Source organism: Apium graveolens, chromosome 8, assembly GCF_009905375.1.
Source record: "Apium graveolens cultivar Ventura chromosome 8, ASM990537v1, whole genome shotgun sequence".
Lineage (NCBI taxonomy): Eukaryota > Viridiplantae > Streptophyta > Magnoliopsida > Apiales > Apiaceae > Apium > Apium graveolens.
The window spans coordinates 156121249-156131825 of record NC_133654.1 but is presented as its reverse complement, the minus strand read 5'-3'; the positions used below and the strand labels follow the sequence as shown (position 1 = coordinate 156131825).

The window sequence follows — 10577 nt, the reverse complement described above, 5'->3', positions numbered from 1 at the left end:
CTGACTGATGATCAATTCAAATATCTATTGACAGTGACAACACAGTCACATGCGTTGGGTGTTTGCAAAAGGAATGTGGCAGTCTGTTTAGCAGGAAATTGAGAACAAATAAGCATTACCATTTCCATGCAAGGTACAGTAAAACCTCTATAAATTAATATAGTTGGGACCAGAGAATTCTATTAATTTAGAGAGGTATTAATTAATCGATAAATTAATAATTATTAATTTATAGAGAATTTTCGGTAGCAAACAAAATTAACTTTTGATTAAATTTTTATTCACATAAATTTAAATAAAATGAATTGTACAATTTATATTTTATACTTAATTCAATTAATTCAATGTATATAAATTTAGAAAGTCAATGTAATGTACAATATATTAGATTCAAAGTCCATGTAGTGTATAAGTTAAATTCATTGTATTTTACATAGAAAATATTCAATGTATATTAGGAAAATTCAAAGTACATGAATTAATTTAATTCATTGTATTTTACATAGAAAGTATTCAATGTATGTGTAGTCATAAAATATATTATATATACTGTATATACTAGATTGGGGGAAAAATTATACAAACAAAACAATGGCTTCTCATCTAAAAGGTGTCACAAAATCAACAATGACGGATGAAGCAAGAAAAGCATTATGTGAATATAAAAGAGAAAATTCATCATGCACTCAAAAAGATCTCCAGTTGTGGCTCGAGAATAAGTTTTATCTAAAAGTTAGTCAAGGTACAATATCAAATACACTGAAAAGGTCAGCAGACTATCTTGCAGCTAATTACTTGGAGAAAAGAAAAGATATTAAGCGACATAAACCAGCAAAATATCCAGATATGGAGAAGGTTCTCTATGAATGATTTCTCCAGTACCAAGATCGTGTTAATATGACAGGAGAGCTAATTTTAGAGAAGGTAAAAGAGACCATGAAAATTTTATACCCTCAACAAGATCAGGAGCACACTTTTTCTCAAGGTTGGCTTGAGAAATTCAAGTTAAGACATGGTATTAAGTCATTTCGTCGCTTTGGAGAAAGTGGTTCTGTTGATGTACATGACATGGAGAAGAAACTGGAGTCCATAAGGGAAAAAATAAACCAGTTCCCTATGAAAGATGTTTTTAACATGGACGAAACTGGTTTGTTTTACAGGTTACAAGCTGATCACTCTCTTGCTACGAAACAACTTGAAGGAAGAAAACAAGACAAAGAAAGGCTCACGGTTGTTATATGTTGCAATGAAGATGGCTCTGAAAAAATTCCTTTATGGATTATTGGAAAGTATGCAAAGCCACGGTGCTTCAAGAATGTTAACATGGGCAGCTTGAATTATCATTATCGTGCAAACAAAAGAGCTTGGATGACTAGTGTACTTTTTGATGAATACATTCGTTGGTTTGATAGCCAAATACAAGGCAGAAGAATTTTGTTTGTGGTAGATAACTGTCCACCACATCCAAAAAATATTGAAGGACTACAAAATGTTGAGTTGTACTTCTTGCCACCTAACATGACATCAAAAATCCAACCTTGTGATGCAGGAATTATAAGAGCTTTCAAGATGCACTATCGCAGGAGATTTTATCATGGGTTATTAGAAGGTTATGAGTTGGGACAATCTGATCCAGGAAAGATTAATGTTTTGGATGCTATCAATTATGCAGTCGTGACGTGGATGACAAATGTAAAACAAGAGTCAATAGCAAGGTGCTTTCAACATTGCAAAATTCGTTCCATAGATGAAGTTTCGAGCAATTTAAATGAACATACAACTCCGGAAGAATACATTCATGAACTTGAGGTGATGATTAAGGATCTAGGTTATCGTAATAAAATGGATGTTAATAACTTCTTAGATTATCCGGGTGAAAATGAATCATGTTCCGAGGTCCAGAGTATAGAAGAGATTGCAAACACCATCCTTGAAAATAGTGTTGAAGATGATCTTGAAGACGATACAACACCGTTGGAGCCGGTTACACGTAAAGAAGCACTCAAGGCATCAAAAATGCTTAATAACTTTTTGATGCAACATGAAAGCACCACACCCGAGCTTTTGGATGCAATAAGGAAGATTAGGGATGAGCTTCATGTTGATTTAAATTATATGAAAAAGCAAACTACAATTGAATCATATTTTACAAAGATGTAATAGCTATATTTTTATGAATATAATGGAATTATTAATTTATAGTTTTATTGGGACCATATTTTTATACAGGGTTTTCAAAAAAATTATTCTCTTATTATCTTATCGAAATTGATCATTTTTTGAACTGGCCCAAGTCGGGACCAGACAAAATTATTAATTTAGAGAGATTATTAATTAATCGAGTATTAATTTACAGAGGTTTTACTGTATGAAGATTTTCAAAGATGATGGAATAGAGTAATGAAGCAGCATGGAGTTAGACTTGATAGGATTTGTGAGGCATTTTTTGTAAAGAATCAAACAACTTATTTAGCCTTTGAATCAAATCCTTTTTGTGAAAAGTTTTTGGTAAAACAGAAATATCTCTTTTAAAAAACATTTTCAATTATTGAACTAAGTAAATTGCATGAGTAAATTGCATGCTTCTTTATAGAATGTAAACAGTTAAGGGAAAAGGGTACATGTTATTATAAGAGTTTATAATTAGTGCGTCAAGTAAGATAAAATAGGTACAGTAATAACAATGCTGGAAAAGAAATGGTACTGATATATATATATATATATATCAAAGTTGGTAGTATAAGCGTGAGAACATTTCATCAAAGGCAAAAGGTACATCAGGCCTATCCACTAGTTAGAAATTCTGGTCTATATATATACCAACCAAAAGTCTGATGCACACTCTAACATACATATAACAACTGTCACAACATCTCTGTCACCTAGCTTCAGGGAAACTCTGGTCCACCAAGCCTCGCAAGATCCTCTAACACCTCTCTGGCCCATCCCATAAGAGCATCTGGGACCACATACTCACAAGTAGCTCCATGAAGTCTAGCCTCAAGTATTCTTCGTGTCACATGAATCTCATCCCGAAGCTCCCTCGCACTCCTCTCAACATCTGTAGTCCTTATAATATATTGTAGTTCCTAAATCTGAGCCAACATGGCCTATCGCTTTAAATGAAGTGCCTCATACTTATGGTATGGAACCGGGTGTGGAGTAAATTGGAAAGATGCACCCATAACTGAATGTCCGATAGAGTCATCGAATAAGTGGTCTCACACCAGGAGGTGAAATAGTTCGCAGTGGTGTAGTCGTCACAATAGGAGGTAATATGGCTGACACTAGTGGAAGAGCAGGGCATGGATCAAATGACGGTCCTCAAATTAAAGGTTTGAATGATCAGATGGAATCGGGATAAAGGAATCTGCCATCGCTGCTATTTGAAAATTACGCTGCTAGATAAGAATCTCAAATCTCAACACGAATCATACCAAAACCTACCATACAGTCACACTCAACCTCTTAATGTCCTATCTTTTTTTTGTTAATCCTAATCCTAACCCTCTACCCATTCCCGATGATCTAGGCTTATGGCAGTGACTTTTAACCTGTGGCTTTGATACCAAAACCTGTGACGCCCTCCAAACCCGGGTCAAAAGTTTGGGGTTCACAACAAACACACACCCCCATTATATAAACCTGTTTAAGAAAATAATATATGCAATCGCCCTACTTACCATAACCATGAATCACAACAGGTTAACGTATGTCCACAAGCCACAACCTTATTTGTATTACAAACGTATCAAATCCTAATTCATTTATCTTCCAACTAAAAATAAAACAGTCTTACAACTTTCAACTCAAACTAAGACAAACATCCTCTGCTAGCTTATTCCATTTCAACCTGGAAACCTAGCTCGCACACTTGTCTAGGGATCCTCGCTACCACCAGTTTCCTTTTTAACTGGAAAAGAACATAAACAGATTTGCAAGAGTGAGCTAACTAGCTCAGCAAGTCACAGTGACAATACTGAGGTTAAACAATGATCAATTGAAATGATATAAGGAATTAAGTTTCTTGATAAGCAGTGATTAGAATTGGATATTCACTTTTTATTTTAAAAACCAAGGTTAGGTTGCTGATTAGTCATGCACTAACCCCGAGCAAGGCTCACAACTCTGCTCTTTATACCGGATCCAAGGCACACGTTGGCCTATCATGACCACGAATCTGGTCTGACCACAAATCTGGTCCATATTTAAAAACAATCTAATTCTATAATATCAACATGATAAACAATATAAATTAATAAGCTGAATCATAAACAATATTTATCTTGAAGTATAGGGTGATTCTTAATACCAGGAAAGTATAACAAGGTAAATATAAAGATTGGCTTCCAGTCAGGGAAGGAATCAGAAATTAGAAGAGCAAAGGTTTAATGGTTACAAGGATTGGTCTTCTGTTATACCAGGTATAAAGGTTCGTATGTTAAGCAATTCCATTTCAGGGATCTGTATGTGGTATATATGTATTTACGGAGTATTATCGTATATATGTGGTTTGTATCTGAGAATTCAACAATCAATGGTTTACAAAGAATAAAGCTTACAGCTCAAAGATCAATAAGAAGAATCAGGGTTTAGGGTTAAGCATTTCAAAGAACTTGCAATATAAAATAGAACTATTCAGAATATATATCACAAGAATGTTCAGGGATACTTGTAATATATCATAAGAAGGTTTGAGAATACTTTCCTTAACTCAATCCGCTTTCCCTTTACTTATACTCGTCTATTGATCCTTACTCCCTGACCACTTGTTTTCCCTTTCTACCTCTCGCTTCCTATGTTAGATATCATATTTATTTAACAATACTTATTCTCATCTCAATCAATTCGTTACAAGCTTCTATCTACCCTTTGTTTCACCCAAATCCGACTTACGGATTGAAAGTTACGATATAAACCGTCAAATAGTATACACATAAGCTGTTTACACATCAATCACATCACATATAGCACATCGCACGTAAGATATCCGATCAAAATAATTTTTTAAAGAAGATTCGGGGTTAAAATGATTTTCCGGGTATTTAGTACGAATTTTTGAACATTTTTTGGAATTAAAATGGGTCAACGAATTATTTAAGATAGGGAATAAATAAATCCTGATTACACATTTAATATTGCATTAATTACACATAATTTGGGCTACAAGGCCCAATAAGAAGATGTATGACATTCAGACCAAAAAGGTCAACACATTGATCAGGCCTGATGGACCAGATCAGGCCTGATCGAACAAAGAAGGCCCAAAACCCTGAATATTAATTAATTTCGTAATTAATTAATAAGGGAGAAAAACAGCTATTAAGATAAGTCCTGATGGAAATATAAATCCTTGTAGATTGGCTTCCAAGGAACCTTATGGGATAAGGGATCAGCTTCCTACTTCCTAGGACTCCAAAGTCCATTCTAATTCAGAGACTTGACCACCAAGTCTCCTATACCAAGTCAAATTCAAGGACTCCCAACATCTATATAAGGGGCCTCACCCCACTGATAAGAACTACATTTTTCGACTTGATCCTTGGCAATCAGCAAGGTATGTAGGCATCTTGTTAAGGCAGATCGAGTCACGAGACACAAGAGCAGTCAAATCGAGCCTCGAAGCTCACGTTCCTTAGTAATAAATACAGCAATTATATATCTTAGTTTTTAATCCATAACAATTTAATAATTAAATAACAAGGTTCGAACACCCGAATCTGACTTTAAAATCATTTAATAATAATTATGGAGCCTTAAAAATAATTTAAAATAACATTTTAAAGTTCGAAACAATTTTTCAAAATTTTAAATCAAAAGAAATAATTAAATCTAATTAAAGAATTAATTAAAATTTAATTAATAACTAATTAAATCAATTAATCAATTATTAATTAAATTAATTGAATAATAAATAATTAATTATCAACTAAATTAATTAATTAAATAATTTAGATTTATTTTTTTTGAATTAAAAATAATTTTCAGAATTAAAAATATTGATTTTTGGAATTTTAAATATTTAAAAACAATTTTCTGAAAATAATATAAAAAGAAAATACTAGTTTTAAAAATATATAAAGCAAAAATCCTATTTTTGTAAAATTTTAAAACATAAATCCTATTTCGCAAACTTTTAAAACTTCAGGGATAAAAACAAGCTTTTGGATAAATCAGGGGGTTAAACGGTAATTTGTACCGTCTTCCCCCCTTATGGGATTCCCCTTTACCCCGAGGTTGGAGGAAGTGGACATGCTGCACGGAGTGAAGCACGAGGGCGATCGCCCCCATACATACGAGGTTTGGCTCCTATCCCTGAGGATCAGGAATTTTCTGGTCCTTACACTGAGAGAGACTCCGAATCTTCGGATGATGAAGTAGCCCCAAGAAAGAGACGTGCTGGAAAAAAGCCGATGGCTGATGGTAGCCAACGTCTTCAAAGCACCCAAGGGATGAATCCCCAAGAAGTGCAGGAAAGGATCAGGGCTCACGAGGCTGAGATTCAGAGGCTGAAGCGTGACTTAGAGGCACACTAGACCACCAGACCCCCAATACCTCTTAGGAGGAGAAATCCTCCTCCTATCATAGACCTGGATGGTCCAACACAGAGAAGGGTTGTTGTCCCAAGGGCTGATCCAAACAATCTTCTCCCCCTTGGAGATCCTGATGATCCTACTCCGCCCTTCACTGAAGAAATAATGAATGCCCATATCTCAAGGAAGTTCAAGATGCCAACCATCAAAGCTTATGATGGTACGGGAGATCCCGTTAATCATGTTAGGACATTCTCTAATGCACTGCTGTTGCAGCCCGTGAATGATGCTATTAAGTGTCGGGCCTTTCCTCAAACCCTGCCGGGTATGGCTCAAAGGTATTATAGTCGTTTGCCCCCAAACTCTATTGGGTCGTTCAGAGAATTAAGTCAGGCTTTCATTAAACAGTTCATAGTGGGAGAGTGCATGAGAAAAGTTCAGCATCCCACATGAGCATTGTGTAGGGAGCAAAGGAATCCTTAAGAGACTACTTGAATCGTTTTACGAAGAAAGCTTTAAAAGTCCCGGACCTTGATGACAAGGTCGCAATGATAGCACTGCAACAAGGAACTAGGGATGAGTTTTTCAAGATGTCCTTGGCCAAACGCCCCCCTGAAAGCATGTTGCAGCTCCAGGATAGGGCAGGGGAGTACATCAAGGTGGAAGAGAGCATGAGGAAGACCGTAGTGAATAATGAGCCCACTGGAGGCAAGAAGCGGAAAACTGACCTGGAATATATCGCTAAGGACAGGTATCTTAGAACTGAGCAAAACCCTGATTCAACCCCCAAGAAGGGAGGACCTGGGCAAAAGTTCACTGAATACGTTAAGCCGAACGCTCCTAGAAGCCAGATCTTGATGGAAATCGGGAAAGTACGAGATATTCGTTGGCCTAAGCCCTTGAAGGCTGATCCTGCCAAGCTAGATAAGAGCAAGTATTGCAGATTTCACAAAGATGTTGGTCATGACACCGATGAGTGTAGACAGCTGAAAGATGAAATTGAGTTCCTCATTCGAAAAGGAAGATTGAACAAATACACTGGAGAAGGAGGGGATAGGAATAACAATGGAAGAAAGAACTTTGAAGATCGTAGGAGGGACCAAGATGATCAGGGGCAGAATCCCCAGCCAAAAGGACCAGTTATAAACGCAATTTTTGGAGGGTCGCGACCTCGAGGGCCTGTGATAAACACAATATTTGGAGGACCAACTGCTGCTGGATTATCCAGGAACTCGAGAAAAGCATACACTAGGGAGGTTATGCATATTGTTGGAGAATCCCCGAAGAGGGCCAGGACAGAAGTGACATTGGCTTTTGATGATTCTGACCTAGAGGGTGTGAAATTTCCTCATAATGACCCGCTGGTCATAACAGCGATAATAGGAGATAGCCCGGTCAAGAGAGTCCTTGTGGATAATGGTGCTTCAGTGGATATCTTGCTCCATGAAGCATTTCTAAGGATGGGATATAATGACTCCCAACTGACCCCAACCGACATGCCGATATATGAATTTGCGGGAGTAGAGTGCCCCATGGAAGGGATAATCAAGTTGCCAACCACCATAGGTGAGGAACCAAGGCAAGCAACACGGATGTTGGACTTTGTGGTGGTAAAGGCTAGTTCAACTTATAATGCTATCATGGGGAGAATAGGGATACATGCCTTCAAGGCAGTCCCTTCTTCCTACCATTCAGTTATGAAGTTTCCCACCCAGAATGGGATTGGAGAAGAGAGAGGAGATCAAAAAATGGCTAGAAGCTGTTATGTAGCCTCTTTGAGGGCAGATGGAGTTGGAGGGCAGGTTCTTCCTATTGAAGATATGGATATCCGAGAGAATGATGAGAAAAGAGGAAAGCCAGCAGAAGACTTGGTTTCGATTTCTTTAGCCCCCGAGAATCCTGAGAGGGTGAATTTTATTGGAGCCACACTCGAGGAGCCCCTTAGAGGGAAGTTGGTGTGATTTTTGCAAGAAAATAGTGATGTGTTTGCATGGTCAGCAGCTGATATGCTAGGCATAGACCTAGAACTAATTACTCACAAGTTAAATTTGGACCCAAATCGGAAGACGGTGAAGCAAAAGAAAAGAAACTTTGCCCTGGAAAGACAAGAAGCTATAAAACAGGAGGTTGAGAAGCTCTTAGAGGCTGGTTTTATTGAGGAGATACAGTTTCCCGAATGGTTAGCAAACCCTGTAATGGTGAAAAAGGCCAATGGAAAATGGAGGATATGTATAGACTTCACTGATCTGAATGATGCATACCCTAAGGACTGTTTTCCGTTGTCAGGGATTGATACTTTGATAGATGCCACTGCTGGGCATGAGATGTTGAGCTTCATGGATGGATTTAGTGGATACAATCAGATTAAGATGCACAAGGATGACATTCCAAAGGTATCATTCATCACTGACTTTGGTATTTATTGTTATCTTGTTATGGCATTTGGTCTTAAGAATACAGGAGCCACCTACGAAGTGTACTTTCGGAGTAGGATCTGGAAATTTTATGGGATTGATGGTCTCCAAGAGAGGGATCGAGGCCAACCCCGATAAAATAAAGGCAATCCTGGACATGGAGCCACCAAAAACTATCAAGGATGTTCAGAAGCTCACAGGAAGGGTTGCTGCGCTGGGACGATTCATCTCCAAGTCAGGAGACAAGTGTTTGTCGTTCTTCAAGTCATTAAAGAACATTAAGGACTCTGTATGGAATGAGGAAAACCAGAAGGCATTCGAGGAATTAAATAAATACATGGCCCAGGCTCCGTTGTTGGCCAAGCTAGCTTTGAATGAAGTTTTATACTTGTACTTAGCCATTTCAGAGAGTGCCTTGAGCGCTATATTGGTTAAGGAGGAACTGAAAATCCAGAAACCCGTATACTATGTTAGCAAAATTCTGCATGGTGCTGAGTTAAATTATTCAACTATTGAGAAATTTGCTCTATCCTTGGTAATGGCTTCAAGAAAGTTACGCCCTTACTTTAAGGCTCATCAAATTGAGGTGCTAACAAGTCAGCCCCTGAGAAATATCATTCATAGTCCCAAGGCTAGTGGGAGGTTGATCAAGTGGGTAATAGAGCTGGGAGAATTCGACATCAAGTATAAGCCACGAACGGCAATAAAAGCCCAGGAATTAGCTGACTTCGTGGTGGAATGTACCATACCCAACCAAGAAGTCGGGGGGCAGGAAGATACCATACCTCAAGACAAGGAAGTTGATAAGGGGGACAAAGAAAAGGATGATAAGGAGAAAGAATATTGGGTTCTCTATTTTGATGGAGCATCAAAAACAAACTCAAAGAGAAAGAATATTGGGTTCTCTATTTTGATGGAGCATCAAAAACAAACTCAAGTGGAGTAGGTTTGGTTTTACAAAGCCTTGATGGGTTCTTAATTGAGTATGCCATGAAGTTAGACTTCCCGACCATGAACAATGAGGCAGAATATGAAGCTCTGATAGCTGGCCTCAGCCTAGCAAGGACACTTAGAGTCAAGAACTTAAAAGTCCGTGGAGATTCGAAGCTTGTTATATCCCATGTAAAGGGAGAGTTTGAGGCAAGGGAAGATACGATGGCTAAGTATGTCCGCCTAGTAAGGGTTGTGATGACCCAATTCGATGAATGCCATGTTGAGCACATTCCAAGGGAGGAAAATGCTAAGGCATATATATTATCAAAGTCTGCTTCATCCGAGATAGAAGAAAGTTCAGGAAGTGTATACTTCCGCGTTTTGAAGACACGAAGCATCGATTTTAAGCTTGTAGCTCCAATAGGCCTGGGGACGTCATGGATAGATCCCATTAAAGCCCATATTCAAACTAGTTGGTTGCCAAACGATGCTACTGAAGCACGGAAGTTAGCTGTTCGAGCACTAAGGTATTATTTGATAGATGGGATTCTGTATAAAAGATCTTTTGTGGTTCCTTACTTAAGGTTTCTCAGGCCCGATGAGGCACGCTTGGCTCTTGAAGAAGTGCATGAAGGTATTTGTGGGCAACACTTGGGGGGCAGGGCCTTAGCTCATAAGATAACCCGTTTAGGCTTCT

General features: G+C 37.9%; 1 pseudogene; it reads left to right on the top strand.

Moving 5' to 3' along the window:
* Positions 1-591: 591 nt before the first annotated feature.
* LOC141676547 (CENP-B homolog protein 2-like) lies at positions 592-2161 on the top strand (annotated as a pseudogene).
* Positions 2162-10577: the final 8416 nt, after the last annotated feature.